This window comes from Lutra lutra, chromosome 5, assembly GCF_902655055.1.
Source record: "Lutra lutra chromosome 5, mLutLut1.2, whole genome shotgun sequence".
NCBI lineage: Eukaryota > Metazoa > Chordata > Mammalia > Carnivora > Mustelidae > Lutra > Lutra lutra.
In genome coordinates, this window is record NC_062282.1 from 141,038,034 (window position 1) to 141,060,084 (window position 22,051).

At 40.1% G+C, this 22,051-nt stretch overlaps 1 long non-coding RNA gene across 1 annotated transcript; it reads left to right on the plus strand.

Annotated features, from left to right (window-relative positions):
* The first annotated feature begins 376 nt into the window (after positions 1-376).
* On the plus strand, positions 377-21,134 carry LOC125100797 (uncharacterized). Its single transcript, XR_007127660.1, has 3 exons — positions 377-426; positions 1,048-1,049; positions 21,000-21,134. It is a non-coding gene; the product is annotated as an uncharacterized LOC125100797 (long non-coding RNA).
* Positions 21,135-22,051: the final 917 nt, after the last annotated feature.

Here is a 22,051-nt window from a genome sequence, read left to right on the forward strand (position 1 = left end):
GGGAGAAAGCCATGAGTTCCGTGCTTTGCTTTCTCCTCCTCTGGAATTCCGCTACTCTCCTTGGTATTGAAACTGCACTCCTTGGTAGGTGAACTTGGTCCTGGCTGGGTTTCTTGATCTTCTAGGGGAGGGGCCTGTTGTAGTGATTCTCAAGTGTCTTTGCCCCAGGCGGAGTTGCAGTGCCCTTACCAGGGGCCGGGCTGAGTAATTCGCTCTGGTTTGCTTTTGGGAGCTTTTGTTCCCTGAGCGCTTTCAGTAGAGTTCTGTAGGATGGGAATGAAGATGGCGGCCTCCCAGTCTCCAGCCCAGAGGAGCCGAGAGCCCGGGGCCCCACTCCGTGCGCCCTCAGAGAACAGCGCCCAATTACTTCCGTCACCCTGGCCTCCGACCGTGCTCTGAGCTGACTGAGCCTGTGACCGGTTCAAGGTAACCCAGAGCTTAGAGCTCACTCCTCGGCTCTGTCTCTGTAGCCGGCTTCCCCGTTCTAATACCTGTAAGCTCTGCGACACTCAGACACCCGCGATCCTTCTGTGACCCTGCGGGACCTGAGGCCACACTGACCCTGTGTGGGCTTCACCCCGGTTAAGCCTCTGGAGTGATGTCCCTCAGTGGAACAGACTTTTAAAAGTCCTGATTTTGTGCTCCGTTGCTCTGCTGCTTGCCGGGAGCTGGCCCCTCCCCCCACGGTCTATCTTCCCATTGCTTTGGATTCACTTCTCCGCCAGTCCTACCTTGCAGAAAGTGGTTGATTTTCTGTTTCTAGAATTGCTCTTCTTCTCTTCGATCTCCCTTTGGATTTGTAGGTGTTTGCAATCTTTAGATAAGCTATCTAGCTGATCTCCTGCTACCTGAAGTAGTCTCAGCCTGCTACTTCTCCGTCATCTTGACTCCTCCTCCCTTTTTAAAGTTTTTTGTATGGATTTTCTTGGTGTAAAATCATATCATCTGAAAATAAAAATAATTTTTTTTCTTTCCAGTTCTCATGCCTCTCATTTCTTTTTCTTGACTGACTGCTCTATCTAAAACATATTGTACTTTGTTGAATAGGAGTGGAGAGAGTGAGATGCCTTTCCTTGTTCCCGATCGTAAAGGTAAAACTTTCAGTCTTTTACCATTGAAGATGATATTACTTATGGGCTTATAATAGGGCTTTTATTATGTTCTTATATATTCATTCTATGCCTTTTTTGTTAGGATTACTTTATTATGAATAAGTGTTGAATATTTTCAAATGTTCCTTTGTGTCTTTTGAGATGATCATATGATCCTTTTTCTCTTAATATGAAATAATACATTGGTTGATTTGCTTTTGTCTAGCCATTCTTGTATTCCAGGATAAATCCATTTGATCATGGTGAATGGTCTTTTAACTGTACTACTGAATTCATGTGCCTAGTACTTTGCTGAGAATTTCTTCATTCATATTCATCAGGAATATTAGCCCATGGTATTCTTTTCTGATATCATCCTTAACTGGACTTGGTATCAGGGTAATCTTGGCCTTGTGAAATGAGTTTGTGGGTACTCCCTCCTCTTTAAATTTTGGAAGGGTCTAAGAAGGATTGGGGCTAATTCTTCAAGTGCTTGGTAAAATACACCAGTGCAGCCATCTGGTGATGGCCTTTTCTTTGTCAGGAGGGTTTTGGTTACTGATGCACTCCTTTCCCTAGTAATTGGTCTATTCTGATTTTCTATTTCTTTCAAAACTTCAGTCTTTGTAGGTTGTATATTTATAATAATTTTCCCATTTGTTCTTTGTTGTCCAGTCTGTCAGCATGTGGCTGGTCAAAGTAGCCTCTTATGATCCTTTCTATGTCAATGCTATCAGTTGTCACGTCTCCTTTTTCATTTATAATTTTATAATTTGGGTTCTTTCTCTGCTTCCTTTGATTAGTCTACCTTAGTCTATTTAAGGTTTTGTCAATTTTGTTAAGTTCTTCCCAGAACCAATGGTGAATTTGGTTCATCTTTTATATGGGTTTTTTTTTTTGCTTGTTCTCTATTTCATTTATTTCTGCTCTGGTCTCCATTACTTGTTCAGCTAAGCTTGGCTTACTTAGTTATTTCTCCATTGCAGTGTAACCTTAGGTTGCTTACTTGAAATATTCCTGGCTTCTTAAATTCTTCCTAAGCATTTACTGTTTACATACTTCCCTCTTAGAAATACTTTTGCGGGGGGGGGGGGGGGGGGGCAGCTATGTGGCTTAGTTGGAAGCATCTGCCTTCAGCTCAGGTCACGATTTCAGGGTCCTGGAATTGAGACCCACATTGGGCTCCCTGCTCAGCAGGAACCTCCTTCTCCCTCTGCTCTCCCCCTGCTTGTATTCCCTCTCTTGCTCTCTGTCAAATAAATAAAATCTTAAAAAAAAAAAAAGGAAAGAAAGAAATGCTTTTGCAACATTCCATAAGTTTGGAACATTCCATGTATTCATTTTACTTTTTTTTTTTTAAAGATTTTATTTATTTGACAGAGATCACAAGTAGGCAGAGAGACAGGCACAGAGAGAGGCGGAAGCAGGTTCCCTGAGGAGCAGAGAGCCCGATGTGGGGCTTGATCCCCGGTCCCTGAGATCATGACCTGAGCTGAAGGCAGAGGCTTTAACCCACTGAGCCACCCAGGCGCCCCAGCCATTATTGCTCTAAATGTGCATTCTGACCCTTCTCCTCTTCTGGAATTCCCATGAATCAAATATGGGCATACCTCATTTTGTGGCACTTTACTTTCTTGTGATTTACAGATAATGCATTTCTTTAAAATTGAAGGAATGGGGTAAAGTGCATCAAGCAAATCTCCTGGTACCTCTTTTTTCCAACAACATTTATTCCCTTGGTGTCTCTGTCACATTTTGGTATTTCAAAATATTTCACACTTTTTCATTATCATTATATTTGTAATGGTTGTCTGTGATGAGTGATTTTTGATGTTATTATTCTAAATATTATATGCACATGGTCTGTGGCACCCTAAAAAATGGTGAACGTAATCATAAATCTCATATGTGTTCTGACTGCTGCATCATCCACTATCAGTCCACTCTGCCCCACCCCCTGGTCTCTCTTCTCCTTGGCCTTCCTAGTCCATGAGAGATTACAAGTGAAATTAGGGTAATTTATAACCCTAGATTGGTCTCTAAGTGCTCAAGTGAAAGGAATAGTCCTATATTGCTTGCTTTAAATAAAAAATTAGAAATGACTAAGCTTAGTGAGGAAGGCATGTTAAGAGCCCAGAGAGGCCCAAAGTTAGGCCTTTTGAGCCATTTCTGAGGTAGGCCTATGCATAGTTATATCCATGGAAAGAAGAAAGGAAGGAAGGAAAAGGAAAGGAAGAGAGAAGGCATGAAGGAAAGAGAAAGAAAAGAAAGAAGGAAAGGAAGATAGGCAGCACTGTAACAAGTTTAAGGATAACTGCACATAACACCTGTATTTAGCTGGCTAGGATATTTTGACATGGGTATGTGGGAAACAGGGCTACCATCTGTCCCATCATAGCGGCTTCTCTCCTATTTTCTCATCAGATACTAGAAGACAATAGACTTCTGAAGGACATTAACAATCTATAAAAATAAGGGACAAAAAAATGATAAGTACTGCCATGAGGTTGCTTACTCATTGGCTGTGTATATAAATACTTGGGTTCATTTGGACAGTCCAAACTAAGTTTGACAATGAACTACTGCTAAACACTTTTTGAAAAAGAAAATGTTATATTAACTCAGCACCCTTAATGAGGAATTGTGCCTATTATATGGCAGAAAGAACAACCCCTGGTAATCTTTTATTCGTGTAATAGTGGATCCTTTCTAAGAGTGCTTCTTAGTTACTATTCTATAAACATCTAGCCCACAGTGCTTCTCCCATGTATGATGCCTTACAGTGCACAAACAGCTTCCACTCATGCTTTAAGTTTTAACTTGGAGTATCTTCGCAGTGACCCAGAGACCATGTTAGCCTGCTTATTCTAAAGTTGGTGGACTGGAAAATGAAGTGAGCAGCCTCTTCACACTCAGCTTCTAGGGAATAATGGGTGCAGGCTGGCCAGGAGGGATTTGATACTTGAACCATTCCAGTATCCCAGGCAGGCGAGCCTCTAGATTGTGCTGACCTGATAGACGCAGGCTCCACATTCCAAGGGAGTTTGGCTCCAGATGCTTACTTGTGATCTAGTCATTAGGAACACCAAGAATTTTCCTACATAAACAACATTATACAAACTATATTGTAGGGAATTATAATTTGACTATCCCTGTCTGTACAACTTCATTGCATTGGTAAATTACATTTCAAATTCTGGCTTTGGAACAGGGTTCTTCCCCACAGAGGAGCATTTAATGACTTAGAATTTTTGAAACATCAAATGGGGATGAAAATGGAAACTCATCCAGCCGGACAATCTTATTGTTCTGGTTTGTGACACCAAGTCATAGAAAGGATAAAGAACTTGACTTGTTTACTTTGAGTTTGCAATGCACAAAGAATGTTGGCCACGGGGGCAGAAAAGAGCTGCGGTTCAGCCTGATTCCACTGGGCCAACTGTGTGGCTTGGCCCAGGGCCAGCCATCTGAAAAGGGGTGTTTTGTTTTTTCTGTTTTTCGTTTTTGTTTTGTTTTGTTTTGGAGGTACCAAGTTCTGTGCCTGTGGAGAGGAGTTTGCTCAGAGTTGAGGTTGAGCTGTTTTCCTAATGTGCGTGAAGGAACTGTTTGATGTATATATGTATTCACACTGTATTGGTCCTGCCCCTTTCCTTGCTAGTAGGTCTGTGAGGGTCCTGCGCCACTGAACGTAGCTTTATGTGCTCACTGTTACGGTGCTGTAGCGTTCCAGGGAACAAAGGCGGTGAAATGTGTTCATTGTTAGCTTACAGACATCTGGGGCCGTTCCAGGTTCAGGTTATTATAGCTCATGCTGTGAACAATCTCACATTCATTTGGTCATTTGATCAGTATCTGCTGATGATACAAATTATCACAAGTTTTCAGTTTGCCAACACATGGAATTTGAAAATGAGCTCACATGGCCCCGTCTCTAGAGTTTTTGATTCCATAAATGTGGGATAGGGCCCCACAGTGTACATGGGATGACAGTTCTTAGGTCCTGCAGCTGCTCTACAACAATCACGCCATTGGTGTTCTCACTGAGTGAATGTGATGGTTTCTTGCTGGCAGTGGGGATTCCTGTGGAATAGGCATCTTTAAGTTGTAAACCAACCATGAAGACTGGTCTTAGCTAGTTTGATTGATTTTGGAACTAAAGAAAAATCAGTATGTGCCATAAATGTATTTTAATATTTATTTAACTTCTAAGATATTCTAGATATTCTAAATATTTATTTAACTTCTAAGAGTTGAAAGTGTATGTCACAGTCTATTGTCTTGGGATATCTTAGCACATCTTGGTTTAAGTCACTGTAGCCCAGGACTGGATTGTTTGTACGTACTTAATAGGGATGGAAAGGGGGGAAAGCAGGAAGGAGGAAGGGAGAACTGGCAGTTTTAGGACCACTTTTTGTTTGTTCGTTTGTTTGTTTTTAAGAAAGTTCACATTTTTTTTTTAAGATTTTATTTATTTGACAGAGTTCACAAGTAGGCAGAGAGGCAGGCAGAGAGAGAGGGGGGAAGCAGGCTCCCTGCGGAGCAGAGAGCCTGATGCGGAGATCAATCCCAGGACCCTGAGATCATGACCTGAGCCAAAGGCAGAGGCTTTAACCCACTGAGCCACCCAGGTGCCCCAGTTTTAGGACCACTTCAGCTCACCTCTCACTATTAAACATGGGACACGGGAAAATCACCAGCCCCTCTTGTCCAAAGACCCCTCCCTCCTCTCTCTGCATGCCCCCTGACTTTACTCTGAAAACCTGCTCAGAGTGAATCTAGCAGAAAATTAGATTAGTCATCAATACTTTTTGGTTATTAATGCAATTTCCATACTATCAATGGAAAAAAGTTTGTACTTAGATCTTTTTGTTTTATGCACTCAAAACAGTATTAACCTTTTTTTTAAAGGGTAGATGAAGGTTTCAATAACTAACAACTCAAAGAAATTTTCTGTGGTTTCCATTTAGTAGTTCTGAAAATAAAGCAAAACTACAAAGAGCTTAGCTTTCAAAAGCCAAGGTCATGGTTAAGGTTATCTAATGGGAAAAGATTATGATGAATATGGCAAGGAATCATCCATTATTCAGAACTGCTGGGTGTTGAGAGAATGCTCCTAAGTCAGAGTACTTCATGTAAACTTTGTTCTCTTACCAAAGCAGACCAGTAAAACTTTAAACCCACAAAGAAAATGAAAATGGTTTACAAAGTACTGTACATGAGGCTGTAATTTGTGGACAGGTGGTGGAGAAGCTCCTTCTTGCTAAACCCTGCCCTTTCCCCGCTCTGCACACCATGTTGAAAGCCAGAAATGGGCATTGAAGCCTACAGGTGTGAGTATCAGGGCTTCCAGAGTATCTGGCAGGGAAATAATACTCATAGTCCTCTCTGCCTCATTTACTACTAACCAGGAAATGGACCACATGTGAAAGTGAGAAAAGCAGGCCACCACATGTGAAAGTTTAAGCAAAAAGAATGGACGTTAGAAAAGATGTCTTTCATATACTCTACAATGAAAACAATCCACAAATGAGAGAAAGTATCCGCAAATAGAACCATGTAAAGGTCTTAGGCTCTAATGTTACAATGTGTCACTGATTCCCTTGACTACCGTTAAGAAAATGACTGGGCTACAACCTGCTATTTCCAAATTTCAAACTATTGAGATAGGAAAGGTACAACTTAAGTCATGGAGGACCAGGTAGGCGTAATACTCTTCTAAACATACATTTTCATGTCTAGAGTGATAGTTCAGTTTTTGTTAATTATAGATAATGATCCACATGGAAAAGAACTCCCAATGAGCATTAAAACCCTGGATTATTCTTTTATTACATCTTTTCTGTGTGCAGCTCATATATTAATGTATGTTCATATAATTCAGAAGATAAATGAACTATAATAAAATGAAGTAGATTATATTCACGTCTTATTTTCTACTCCAGTCTTTTATAAATGAATGGCTACTGTTCTGAGATATTACTCTAACAAAGCACCTTTAAAACAAGAGATGGTTGAGAAGACATCATTCCCTGATTCCCAAGCTTTACAACGCAGGCCTGAGGCAACCATATCCTTGTTGGTTACCTTGGAGACCCTTTTCTCCGTCTGGAACAGTTAACCTTTCCCTAGTACAGAATGGGAAGAACAGAAGGGAGATGGGAAGGGGGTAAAGCCATTTGGACATTGTGCCTGTAATGATTGTGTGTTGGGAATGCTGTTGATATCATAACAAACAAAGCAAAACACACTTGATCGTCTTGGGGCATTCAACATAAATTTCTGTTGAAGTTCTCAAAACAAAACAAAGCAAAAACAAACCTTAGGTTTGCCAATTATCATGTGATATAACACAGTATGATAATTTATTAACTATATTGCAAATTAAAATGATGGTTCCCATCTAGGATCAGAGAACCCATTATATTCTATCTAGCCACATTGTGTTATCAACATCAATGATGGTAACTAAAAAACCATCTTTTGAGCTACTGAAGGTCATGGGGGAAACTATCTTATCCAGAGAATCAATTCTACTAGATAGAAATGAGTACTAAAAATATTTTATCATCTCTAGCTGAATGTCAATTTAAAAATATTCCTGGTCTGTGGTGCCTGGGTGGCTCAGTGGGTTAAAGCCTCTGCCTTCAGCTCAGGTCATGATCCCAGGGTCTGCGATCAAGCCCCGCATCAGGCTCTCTTCTCAGCAGGGAGCCTGCTTCCCCCCACCGCCCCCCGCCTGCCTCTCTGCCAACTTGTGATTTCTGTCTGTCAAATAAATAAGTTCTTAAAAAAAAAAAATTCCTTGTCTGAATTATCTAAAAGCTAGTGCAAGGGTTATTTCATATAAGGAAACTGAGTCATTGCTGCTACAATATACCCTTCCAAGAAATTAGGTTGAGCTAAAAATTGGTCTTTGTTCCTCGGCAAGAGGTCTTCTGGTGAAAGAAATTTTATTTTACTTTGTTTTATTTTATTTATTTTTTGGAGAGAAAGAGAGCGAGAGTGGGCATGTGCAGGAGTGGGGGGGTGGAAGGAGAGGGAGAGAGAGAATCTCAAGCAGCCTCCATGGTCAGTGAGGAACCTGACTCTGGGCTGGTCTCAGGACCCAGACACCATGATGTGAACCGAAGTCAAGAGTCAAAGACCCAACTGAGCTACCCAGGCGCCCCAAGAAATTACTGTAATGACAGAAAATGTCAGGAAGGATACCTTGAAAATGTTATTTAATTACATCTTTATTTTTCTTAATAACTTATTTCGTATTACAGTAAAATTTCTTTAGCTCAATGGATGAACAAGCCAGTTACTCTTCTGTTCCACCAAAGAGTAATACCTTCTCAAAGAAGAGAGCTTAGAAAGGGAGGGGCACCACATTCTCCATATTCCCTATATCCACCAGAATTGTCCCCTAGAAACAGCCACTGTCAATACCGCGGTATTTGTCTTCCTAGTCTCTTCTCTGTACAAACTTATCTATATTAACACAAAGATTCAAACTATATGATTAGGTTTTTCTCTTTTGGCAATATATTGTTAATGTTTTTCCTTAACAATAAATACTCATTCATAACATTTTTAGTTATTATAAAGGATTCATCATAGAAATGTACATTGTCTTTATGTTATATGTAACTGATGAATCACTAAATTACCTCTGAAACTAGTAATACACTATACGGTAATTAAATCGAATTTAAATAAAAATAAGTAAGTAGTAAGGGATGCTTTGTGTATTTCAACTTGGGATTTTTCAAAAAGCACCTAATTCTAAGGATATTAATAAAAAGTTATGACCTATTTCTACCTCAGTTAAAACCCTTTGGAAGATCAGTAGTGATGGATGTTAAGTTCAAGCAGAAAAAAGAGAAACATCATATTGAGATTGTAGTGAGTCATCTCAGAAGAGGACAGAACAGGGTAGACTCTTCAACATAAAATGATACCAGCACGACTGGTGGACTGATTCTATGATGCTGGCTCCAGAAAGCGGGGAGCTGTGTTCTGAGACTATACACTACCTCAAGTATAACTTGCAGAAAGCATGTCTAGGGTCTCCTGTTCCTAGCCTTAAAGATAACCAGGTGCTTTTCTTAGTGAACTGTATTCTAGCACTTATAGTAAAAAGCATCAAAGCAGACTTATTATGAATGGATTTTGCTTTACTAGAGGTTGTTCCTGAAGAAACAGTTACATTCTTCAGTCTTAAAGAATGATAAACAACATAGCATTTTTTTTCCTGTTGAGCAAGAAAGGCATGAAATTATTTGGGGAATGGGTATATTGAATTAGATGGGCGATAAAACAATCTTGCTTCTCTTTCATTTAGAGTGTTATGCAAAGTGTCCTTGAAAATCCTACAAGCAAATATAAGGGAACACAGTGCTGAACATTAGGAGGTGAATTTACTAGACCATCTACTAAGTGACCTAAATTAGGAATGAGATAGAGATACTGGGGGCAGAGGGGAGGAAAGTAAATTAAAAAGATGAGCATACATTTTATTGATTTACCATTCACTTTGTTAAGACCATATAATTCCAATTTTAACTTAAATCTCATAAATATCCTAAGGGAACTCAAAACTCTTGTGACTTCTGTCTTCTCGAATACATAAATATTTTTAAAGCATAGAAGTCTATTACCAGTTGATTTGGTTTTATTATGATATCAACTTGTACATGCAACTCTGTGAACATTTACAAATGACCCACCGTGTGCCAATTATCAGGCTTGGTTCCAGAGAGGGCAATGGCTCCATCTGATTGCACTTGAAGGCCACTTTATAGTTAGCATTTTTTAGCCATAAAGCATTTTTTCATTAAGGTATGTGCACTGTATTTCTAGACATAATGCTATTATAGTTAATTGTCGACAGCATAGGTAAACACAATTTTGTATGCACTGAGAAACTGTGGTCACTTCAGTGCACATTTGCTGAAATCATAGGCACTGAGAAGCCAAAAGCTTTGATTGGCTTTATTGTGATATTTTAAAATTGTGGTGTCTGGAGCCAAATCCATGGTACCTCCAAGGTATGCATGTACTCTCGTTTCTCTGCATTGTGTGTATAGGACCCAGAGGCTTTTTTACTTCTTTTTCCCCTATTGTAATTGAATGATTAGAAATGCCTTATTCTCTGGGTCAGTGATTCATGTGTGTGTGAGTTTGTGTGTGTGTGTGTGTGTGTGTGTGTGTGTGTGTGTGTGTGTTTTATCCTTCTCTCTCTTTTTTTTTATTAACATATAATGTATTATTTGCTTCAGGGGTACAGGTCTGTAAATCATCAGTCTTACACAATTCACAGCACTCACCATAACACATACCATCCCCAATGTCCATCACCCAGCCAGGTCACTGATTCTTTTGGATGGTCAAATCTGCTTCTAAAGTTCTGTAGGCAATTACTAAATTCAGTCATTAAATCTTTCTGGTTTTCTTTTTAGTGGTTGCTGTTTTTTGCCCAAACTTGTTTTAGTCATGCCTTGTTTTCCTAACTGTGTAGTGGTCTGTGTGTTTTTCTTGTTTGCCAAATGTCCTTCAGAGGATTATCCTGAATTCTTTGTCTGACAGTTCATACATCTTCATTTTTTTAAAAGATTTTATTTATTTGACAGACAGAAATCACAAGTAGGCAGAGAGGCAGGCAGAGAGAGTGGGGGAGGCAGACTCCCCGCCAAGCAGAGAGCCCGATGCAGGGGCTGATCCCAGTACCCTGGGATCATGAACCGAGCCGAAGGCAGAGGCTTTAACCCACTGAGCCACCCAGGGGCCCCACATCTTCATTTCTTTAGGGACAGTTGTTGGAGCTTTATTTATTGTGTTTGGTGATGTTGTATTTACCTGATTTTCTGTTTTCCTTCTATTCTTATTTGGTATCTAGATGCCCAGATACATCTTCCCAAGTTTGTTCAGTTGGGTGTCTGGGCACATACGCTAATAATGTCCTGGACAGGTGGGTCTGCTCTTGTGGTCTATTTTTGGGTGAGGCATATGAGCTCTGATGTTGGGGATGGGAGGGTATGCAGTTGGCTGAGAACAGTAGGATAGTACTGCTGGCTTGAGTCCCTACTCAAGTGAGGCTGTAGGATGGGGTCTGGGGTTGTCTGAATTCTCTGGTCGGCCTCACTAAATGGTCAGGACTGGTTACTATATTGAATAATAGAGGGAGCTCTGAATTTGCTTCCCTGTCCTCACAAGGCAGCAGAACCAGACCCAAAGCTTGTACAGCTCATTGTTTGAAGGTTTGAATCAGTTCAGTGGGTACTGAGTTACCCAGTCTGGTGAGACCACTGGTTTTGTACTGCATCTAGGGAAAGCCAAGGTCCGTGCTCTCTACTCAAATGCCACCATAAGTCGGGCTGGTGGATGAGCTACCCAGCTTCTTGTGTGCCCTGCTTGGGTTCTGTGGTTGTGCAGGCTGAAGGCTATATTCATTAGTGGGTCAGGCTACAAATTACTTTGTCTGGAAGCAGAAGTATCTATAGTCAGTAAAGCTATTGGTTTGTTGCCTTAATCCATCCTGCATCCCAAACTCTCTAGATAAATAGGGCTTTTCTCTGCAGACTATAGGCTCTGCCTGTCAGACATCGATGTCAAGAAGGGCTGGTTGGGTTTTTGCAGTTTCCTGATGTCCTTGCCAGTCCTACCGGTCAGATGGACATGGGAGATATTCTCCAGAGAGGGTAAAGCTATGTCTCTGTTCTCTTGCCTGGATGGGATGGGGATGGGCCTCTCCAAGTATATTTAAATTTCTCCCGAAAGGCCTGGTCCATCAAAAGGGGCCAGAGACTCCCTCAGGCTTGGCTATGAATTAATCACCCTGCCTGGGCATTCCAGGGGAGTCCTCCAAGCCCTGTACTAGCTTTGCTCTAGGGGCAGTGATCTCTGCTTTCCTACCTCTCAGCTCATGCACTCCTGGCTACACACCTTCCAGGTGTTCTTTTGAGCTCCTCAGGCCAGATGGGGCCCAGAAGCCATAGCAGGTTGGGTCGGGTTTCAATTCACTCGTCTGGGTGGAATGGAAGGGCCACTATAGGCAACTCCCTTTTTTTCTAAGTAGGCTTTCCCATGAAGAGGGGTTTGGGAGCTGCCCTCAGTCGTGGGTATGAATTACTCTCCCTGTCTAGAGAGCAGGGACACACTCTATGCCTGGTACTGGTTTTGTCTTGAGTGCAATTAGCACTACCGACCTGCCTCTCTGCCTGAATGGGGTTTCCAGGTGCTGCTGCCAGCTCCTCTGGCCAGATGTGGTTAGGAGACACTCTGCCCAGAGGGTGGGACTGGGATCGCACCTTCCCTGGGCCTGAGCAAACCAGGTTCTAAGACCAGCAGAACCTCTCATTTGAGAATCTGAGTAAGGCAGGTTTGCCCCCTGCCAAGTTTCCTACCCTGAGTACACCTGTGGCTTGCTTCTGCAGATGAACACAGCACGTGGTTAGGGTTCCTTCCTGGGCACTGCAGGGGGAACTTTGTATGCCCAGATCTGAGAGTTGGGTGTTATAAGCCCCTCTCTCTTCTCTATGGCAGTGGCACTGGGGAAGTGCTTGAGCTCCACAGATGGCCCTGCAGCCCCCCACCATGAAACCAGAGTATGGGTCATTTACAAAGTGATGTACAATGCTGAAGCAAACTAGTTGTCCCTGTGGGCTGTCCCCCACGTCCCCACCACCACCACTGGAGGTAGGAGTGTCTTAGGAGAGACCTCTCCAGGTGGTGCTGCACTGCCCTGGGAGAGGGACAGTGCCCTCAGCATGTAGCCACTTCTCCTAACCTCCTAATTCAGTTGGCCTTGGACTCAGTGGTGCAAAGGAGTGTTTCAGCTTCACCTCCTGTGTTCTAGAATTCTCTCAGTGATGTCTTGTTCTTAAAGAGATGACAGCTGTTCTTGTGAGTGGGGGTTAAGTCAGGAAGGACCTTGTCATCATCTTGGTGATGTCATTTAACCGGAATCATATTAACCCACTGTCTCTTTGATAAGCTCACAATTGGTGAGAATATGGAAAACACTAGAAGATACTGGGTGACTAAAATGGGAAGAGATAGCGATTCAATTTAAGGAAAGTGACACACGTTTGTATGAGTTTGTGCTGACATTAATCACTAGAGTCCTTGGGCTAATTTTATTTAGATGTTATCATATCGATCATATGTAAGGTATACATCAACTTACAAACAAATAGGACTGTATAGAACCTATCCAATACATAGGGATAGGAAATTAGCATTCTCTATTTCATTGGGAACTAAATAGCATTTAGTAAAGGTGGTGCCTTTGTTACAGCTTACTTCTTCAAATGGCTAGCTGTGTCATTCACTTAGTAAATACTTACTGAGAATCTACTAGGTCCCTGGCCCAGGGTTGTAGGGATACTCTGGTGGCCAAGATAAATTCCTCCCTAAATACCTTCAGTTGTAAGGAGAGCATAGACCAGTAAACAGGCTAGTAGAAAATGGCACTTGTGAAGTTAAAACTGAATAGGTACTTGGTACAGAAAAAGGAGGTTTAAATTTTCTTGCAATCAGATATTATTAAAATGAGTTTGAGGGGCGCTTGGGTGGCTCAGTCGGTTAAGCATCTGACTCTGGATTTCAGCTCGGGTCATGATCTCAGGATCCTGACAGCAAGCCCTTTCTTGGGCTCTATGCTCAGTAAAGAGACCGCTTATCTCTTTCCCTTGCTCGCTCACTCACTCTCTCTCTCTCTCTCTCACACACACACACACATATAAATAAAATCTTTTTAAAAAATGAGTTTGAAAGAAAAGTCAAAGGTAGGAAAAAAAAAGATCAGATCCCTGTAGCTTTTTGTGTAGCTGGAGTGTGACAACAGAAGGTGGGAAGCAGTGTGTGATATTAAAGAGGAAAAGCTGGGTTATGTTGAAAGGGTACACTTAATGGTAGGAGTTACTCTGAGGGTATTGGTGGACAGGTTGTCAAGTTACTGAGCAGCGTCTCTCCACTTTGAAGAGAAGATCAAGCCCTATCCAGCTTTGGACCCTTATTTTCATCAAAGCCCAAGGCGTGTAACGTTTCCTGGCTACTGATGAAGGTTATCTTTATCTTGCTAAATCTGTTACTCCTTTTCACCTAGGTAGTTCTACAACTCTTCCTAACTCTTAAGGTCCTCCTGCAGTTACTTAGGGTATCTTACAGTAAAGAAACTTCAAGATTTATTTATTTTAGAGGGAGAGAAAGCACATGCGTGAGTGGGGGGAGGGGCAGAAATAGAGAGAATCTGAGGCAGACTCCCTGGTTAGCACAAAGGCCCGGGTCCCCTTGATCTCTGGATGCTGAAATCAGGACTTAGGCCGAGATCGAGAGCTGGCCACTTAACAGAGTCACCCAGGCGCCCCTTAAAAAAGAAACTTCTATCATGCCACTGATTAATGGCATCCTGATTTTCGATGACTCCTTTTCCTTTTATCTCTTTAAATCTGTGTCTTTCTTTTTCATTACATACTATGTCTTTCGTTACCAAGAGAAAATCTCATTTTTTTCTTTCCATTGTAACTTCCTAAGAGTTAACCACTCCATTGTGGAAACACAAAGACAGTCACAAATACCAGGATCCTCTGAGATTCAGACCTGTAGTCATCTACCTTTTCCCTCTCTCACTGCTGCTCTGTCACATTGATCTTACTGACAATTATTTGTCTCTTCCATTACAACCCCAAATTGAATATATTTTTCTTGGTTCTGGACCTATAGGGAAAAGTTAACTGACTGTCCTATATTTTTATTATATTTCATTTGCTTTATTTATTGAAAACATTGGTCCTGGATGAGGGAGTTACCTTCTATTCATGAAGAGTTTGCTCATAAATAAGCCTGAATTATATCAAACATTTTCCCGAAATCAATTAAAAGGAATATTCTGATTTTTTCCTGTGCATATTTCCTTTTAATCACTCATCTTTGTAAAATATTATCTCTCAGTGTACTTCCACAGTCAACTGCTGAATTCATTCTGAATATATATTTATAAATGTCATAGTTGTTTGAATGTTCTGTTTTTCACTGTCTTCCTTGTTTTACCTGGAATTCATGCTTCATCATTCCAAAAAGATTTTGCCCATACTCAAACTCTACTGCTCTTACATCTTTTCAACTCATTCAACTTGCCAAATTCTAACATAAATAGGCTCTCCATTCACTCTCTCTTAAAGTCCCACAGCAAAAAGTTGTTTAACAGATAGATTGTTCTTACCATAAGTAGATAATCTTCAAACCCAACTGAACTCAAGGGACCACGCTTACCCATCATACAAAAGAGTACTAGTCAACTCATATTTCCATACATGACCATATTTGCTTGAAACTTTCTCTTTTTGTCTGTGAAAGAAAAACTGTACTGCATACTTGTTAAAATGGCAAGAGAATTTATTCAAGGCTATCACAATAGGAGTAAGAGATTGAACTCAACTCTGCCAAAACACAAGAAGAGAGATTATAAGGACCCGTGAAATCTAGATGACTAGGCATCTATGTTTCCATTTAAAAAAATATATATAGGGGCACCTAGTTGGCTCAGTGGTACCTGAGCTTTCAGCTCAGATCATGACTTCAGGGTCCTGGGATTAAGCCCTGCATCGGGCTCTCTGCTCGGCAGGGAGCCTGCTTCCCCCTCTCTCTCTGCCTGCCTCTCTGCCTACTTGTGATATCTCTCTGTGACAAATAAATGAATAAAATCTTAATATATATATATATATAATTAGTATATAATTATAAAATAATCATAAGTATATAATTACATGTAAATTGCAAAATTATAAAATACATTATAAATAATAAATAGAAATACATTTCTATATAATTTGTATATGATTATAGAAAATACATAATTTATATTTATATATAATTTATGATTTTTATATTATGTATAAATAATAGCTTTAGAATATATAATATAAATGTATATATTATATAATATGTATAACATTTTTTTCCCACGTACATACACACACCCTCCCCTCCTGTTGGTTTTGTTCCTCTGGGGAACCCGGAGTTGGTTATGCTAACATATGTATACATACAAATGTAGAGACACAGACAAACTTAAAAGTATCTACTATACTCAGTGCAGCCATGGACATGAGTGAGCTTTATGGCCCACAGTTGGAGTTAAAACCAGCCCGCTGACCAAGTGAACAGAACGGTCGTTCAAGAAGATGCCAACTACACTCCAGCTGTCTCTAGGTTGGAGGTCGAGGATGGAAGAGAGAAGCCAATCATGTTGGTTGAACTTGAGAGTTTCTTTCTTCTCTCTGCAGGAGACAAAAATGGGAGGGTTTCAGTTTCCCTTTCCCCATCCTCTAGGAAACCATTTATATTTGCCTGAAAAATGTGGAGCATGATGTTCTCAGATGTGCTCTTCTTGAGATTGCTTTGGCCTTCCAAAATCTTAAATGGTTACATACAGATTTTAGGATTTTTGGTTCTATTTCTGTGAGAAAAGACATGGGAAGTTTGATAGGGATTGTTTAGAATTTATAGACTTCTTCGGGTGGTATGGATGTTTCAATCATTTTAATTATTCTAATTTCTTTCCCTGTATTTGTGCCTTATTCAATGTGATCAGTGTCTTACAGCTTTCTTTGTGCATATCTTTCACATCTTTATGTTAAACATACGTAATTTACTGTCTTGGCGATTCTAGCTCAAGTTTTGTCAGTTTTGTTACTTTTTGAAGAACCAGCTTAGTTTCATTGATCTTTTTGTCTTTTTACTCATCAGGCACCAAGTGTCTATTGATTTCACTCTGGCCTTTGTTCTTTCCTTATATCTATTAAATTCAGGCTCTGTTTGTTCTTTCTATAGTTCCTTGATGTATAAAGTTAAGTTGCTGGAGGCTCTTCTTGACAATGGTTGTAGGCATTCATTACGGTGTACTTCCCCATTAGAACTGCAGTTGCCGTATCTGTCAAATTTGCTAAGTTGTATTTCCCTTTTCATTCATCTCAGGTATTTTGATTTCTCTTTGGATTTCTTCATTTAGCCACTGGTCATTGCAGCATGTTGTTTTGTTGCCTAACATCAGATCTATCCTGGAGAGTATTTTGCGTACAGTTAAATATGCATATCTGTTCCTTTTGAATGGACTGTTCTCTACAGAACTGTAAAGTCCATCTGGTCTCACATGTCCTCTTAAGGTTAGTGTTTTCTTATTGATATTGTGTCTGGATGACCTATCCATTGATATAAAAGGGGTATTAAAGTCCCCTCCTATTATTATATTGCTGTCCATTTCTCCTCTTAAGTATGTAAATATTTGCTATATAAATTTCAGAGCTCCTACGTTCGGCACATAAATACTTACAACTGTGTGTGGTGTATTTAGAAGGAACCTGGAGAGAGCCTGTCATTCATTACCATCAGGCGCCAAGTATTTCTTGGCAAGGACATTTTTATCTTTGGCGGTTGTCTGTTCACCTTGGAAAAGAGACATTAACTACCTCAAACTGCCCAAGCTCGGGCTAGAACATATTACACATGCAAAAACAAAGACTAGGATCTCTGTCTCCATAACAGAAGCCAAGGAACTTCATGGGATTAGGTCTCAGTGGCTCAGATCAAAGTTTATAGGCAGGTAAAGTTATTTTTGGCCTCAAAGGAGGACTCCTAAATCAGGTGGGAGGAGATCGAGCTGGGGATTTAGACTCTAGAAAGCAGACCGTGAGTCTGGTTTTCTTCTGGCTCAGTATGTGAATGAACCTTCCAAGGTGTTGGGCTTGGACACCCTGATACAGACCATGGTTTGATGGAGAGTGGTTGAGCCTATGAGTCTAAGATAAGGAAGGGGTGTGGATCGTATTACCTGTGTAAGAGTCTAAACCAGGAGAGCATCCCAAGAACAGTTGCCCATCAGACCTCTTAAAATGTGAATGCTATGTGGCAGTGAAGCCTGCACCACAGTAATGAATAACATATTGGCCATATTGTGAATCAACAGCTTGAAGTTTACAGCTGTCTTTTTTGACATTGGAAGCTTTTGAAGTAAGATTCTAAAAGTGACTAAAAGTCCCTATGTTTTAGATCATTCAGATCAAAGCAGAGTTACTAAACCACATGCCAGTTAGGGACAATAGCCATTAATTACGAGTTAAGAATTATTAACATATAATGTATTATTTGCTTCAGGGGTACAGGTCTGTGATTCATCAGTCTTACAGAATTCACAGCACTCCCCATAGCACATACCCTCCCAGTGTCCATCACCCAGCCACCCCATTCCTCCCATTCCCCTCCCCTTCAGAAACCCTCAGTTTGTTTCCTGAGATTAAGAGCCTCTTATGGTTTGTCTCCCTCCCTGGTCCCATCTTCATTTTGCCCTCCCTTCCCCCCACGAACCCCCACCCTGCCTTTCAGATTCCTCATATCAGAGAGATCATACGATAACTGTCTTTCTTTGGTTTACTTATTTCACTCAGCATAATACCCTCTAGTTCCATGCACAACATTGCAAATGACGAGATTTAATTTTTGATGGCTGCGTACTATTCCTATATATATATATATTCCTATATATATATATCTATATATCTATATATACATATAGATATATATAGATATATCTATCTATCTATATATATCACATTTTCTTTATCCATTCATCTGTTGATGGAAATCTAGGCTCTCTCCATAGTTTGGCTATTGTGGACATTGCTGCTATAGACATTAAAAAAAAACTCTATTTTTGTTCCCAAGTTTATGAAATATATCTTTGTAAATATTTATACTGAAAATATTAGGTCTCTTCTACAGGTTTTTTACCATTTATTACTTTTCATTCCTCTGTATATCAAAATATTTTTGTTTGACTTTTGATTATTTGTTCTTCAGAATCTGATACCATGTTTAAACTTCCTCACATTTTAAAATTAGTTATTTTTTTAAGACTTACTTAAGTGAGAGGGGAGGAGGGAGAGGGAGAAAATCTCCTTAGCAAGGAGACTCCATGCTGAATATGGAGTCCCATATCTCATGCCCCTTTGATCACAACCTGAGTCAAAATCAACAGTTAGATGCTTAACCAACTGTGCCACCCCTTCACCCTATCAATTATCTTTTTTTTACTAAATAATCTTTATTTAGTAAAGTCATGCTTTCTTAACATGACCTTTCTGTAGAACTGCATAATGTTGGGTTTCTTAAATCTTACTGGAAATACCAATTATTTTAATGTTCCTCTTGTTCCTTACTACATCTATGTCAAAGAAGGAAAAAATTCATTCCTCTAATGGATGTGCTGTCTGTAATTGTTTTAGATGGATTCTCAAAGATCATGGTGTCCCTACCTAAGTCTTTCAGATACAAACAAATGGAGAACATTTTAGAGTAATTTTACTTTCTTATCTCAGGTGCCAATACAAGGGGGAGGAAATAAGAGGGGACAGTAGACAGGGCAAGAACCTTTCTTGCACTGTCAAGACATTTCTTCCCTGTAGCAGCTTCAGGTGGTTTCAGTCAGCACCACTCTTACCCTGCACAGTGAGCCCAGGATTGGTAGCTGTGTCCAGGCTACACCTTCTGATTCTCCAAAATCTGAAATAAACCCCAGATGCATGAAGGAGACGGTACCTCCAACATACTAACCCAGGCCTGTTTTCATTCTCTGGCCACAAACCCTGAGTGGAGAACTCAGCGTTTCTGCTGACAGTTTTATATTTTCCACCCCTAGGAAAGAAGGCTTTTTCCCTCACATGAGGGGAGGCACATTTCCCAAGCCTTCATTTATGCTCCTCACATACTCCTTCTTACTTATGTTATCTTCTGAGGTAATCTTTGAAGTGTCTTAAAAGTAAATAACATTTTTCCTTCTCAGAAGTGATTCACATTTTCCCCTATGTTGATGATTCTTAGGTTATTTCTTTGAGAAACTCTGAGTTAGTCACCATGAAAACACATATGCTTAAGAAAGTAACTTTATCAAGAGCTATTCACAGAATAGTGAATGAGAAATAAGAATGAGAAAAACTTGGTTCTGTAATCTAAGGGTAATGTAAAAATTTTGAATTTATGATTTGGAGGAGGGGGATGTTAAAGGATAGGCACAGCGAAGATATAGGATAAGATGTTAAATATCAAAATATGTACAAACCCCAGATCCATGAACAATGAAAAATTGAAATGTTGTGCTCAGTTCTTTGGGAGTAGAATGGACATACCTTTTCCACTGAGGGCATCTAAACACTGTCTTGTGTGGTATGTTAGTATTTACAGCACAGTGATTATTACTTTGTATCATTTTTTTATTAAGAATTTGGTATTTATGTTTTAGATCAGCTCTAAATACAAGAAAAAAATCAGACAAAAGCTGGAAAAGGCCTTTCCTATCCTCATTTATTTCTCTCTCGGTAGTTGAGAAGCATGAACATACTTGAGCAGTTGCCAGGGATACTGAATTAGACTTTAACACTCCTACCCTTCTCAATCTCTAGTTACTACATCCCCCCCCCCCCAAATTTCCAACTCTCTGCTTACATTACCCATCTGTTATGGCACAATGTCTCATTTTTTCCCATAGAGTCCTTAGCATATTAATAATGGTGGCTTTAAAAATCACACACTGGTGCATCTGGGTGGCTCAGTCAGTAGAGCATCTGACTCTGGGTTTTGGTCTCAGGATAGTGAGATCAAGCCCTGCTTTGGGTTCTGTTCTTAGTGGGGACTGCTGTGGATCTCACAGGTTCATCACACGCTAAGCCTCCAGAAATTTGTCCATTAGAGTTCAGGTTTTCCTACCCTCTCAATTGGTTGCCACAGACATTTAGGTTTATACTTAGGTAGGGTGTGATGGTCTGTATTCCCCTTCCTGTCCCACTAATTTGGAAAGAAACTGCTTTCTTACTCCTTTGACAGAACTAAGAAGAGCTATTAGTTTTTTAGTTCCTTCAAATTTTTCCTTGTTAGCAGAGTGGAAACCAAATGTCCCTTCTTTGTTTATTACCATAACTACATCCAGTTTGTGAAAGTTGGCACTGACACACCAGTGCTACAGTGAATTGATATGTAAATGTTATAGAAAGCGTTCCTGGAAACACTACCCTGATAGTAAGTAAAAATTTATAATGTGAGACCAAATGACAGAGAATAAAGAAGCAGAGCAAAAGAGGAACAAACAGCTACTGGACCACGAGGGGAGAATTCGAGAGATAAGTGACACCATAAGTTGAAAAAACATTAGAAAAATTGGGATTCCAGAAGAATAAGAAAGGGAGAGGGGAGCAGAAGATAGATATATTGGAGAGAATTTCCCCAATATGGCAAAGGGAACAAGCATCAAAGTCCAGGAGGTTCAGAGAATCCCCCTCAAAATCAACAAGAATAGGTCCACACCCCCTCACCTAATAGTAAAATTTACAAGTCTTAGTGACAAAGAGAAAATCCTGAAAGCAGCCCGGGAAAAGAAGTCTGTAACATACAATGGTAAAAATATTAGATTGGCAGCAGACTTATCCACAGAGACCTGGCAGGCCAGAAAGAGCTGGCATGATATATTCAGAGTACTAAACAAGAAAAACATGCAGCCAAGAATACTATATCCAGCTAGGCTATCATTGAAAATTGAAGGAGAGATAAAAAGCTTCCAGGACAAACAAAAACTGGAAGAATTTTCAAACACCAAACCAGCTCTACAGGAAATATTGAAAGGGATCCTCTAAGCAGAGAGCCTAAAAGTAGTAGATCAGAAAGGAACAGAGACAATATACAGTAACATTCACCTTACAGGCAATACAATGGCACTAAATTCATATCTCTCAATAGTTACCCTGAATGTTAATGGGCTAAAGGCCCCAATCAAAAGACACAGAGTATCAGAATGGATTAAAAAAATAATAATAAAAACAAAAAAAAATCATCTATATGTTGCCTACAAGAAACTAATTTTAGACCTAAAGACACCTCCAGATTTAAAGTGAGGGGGTAGAAAACAATTTACCATGCTTATGGACATCAGAAGA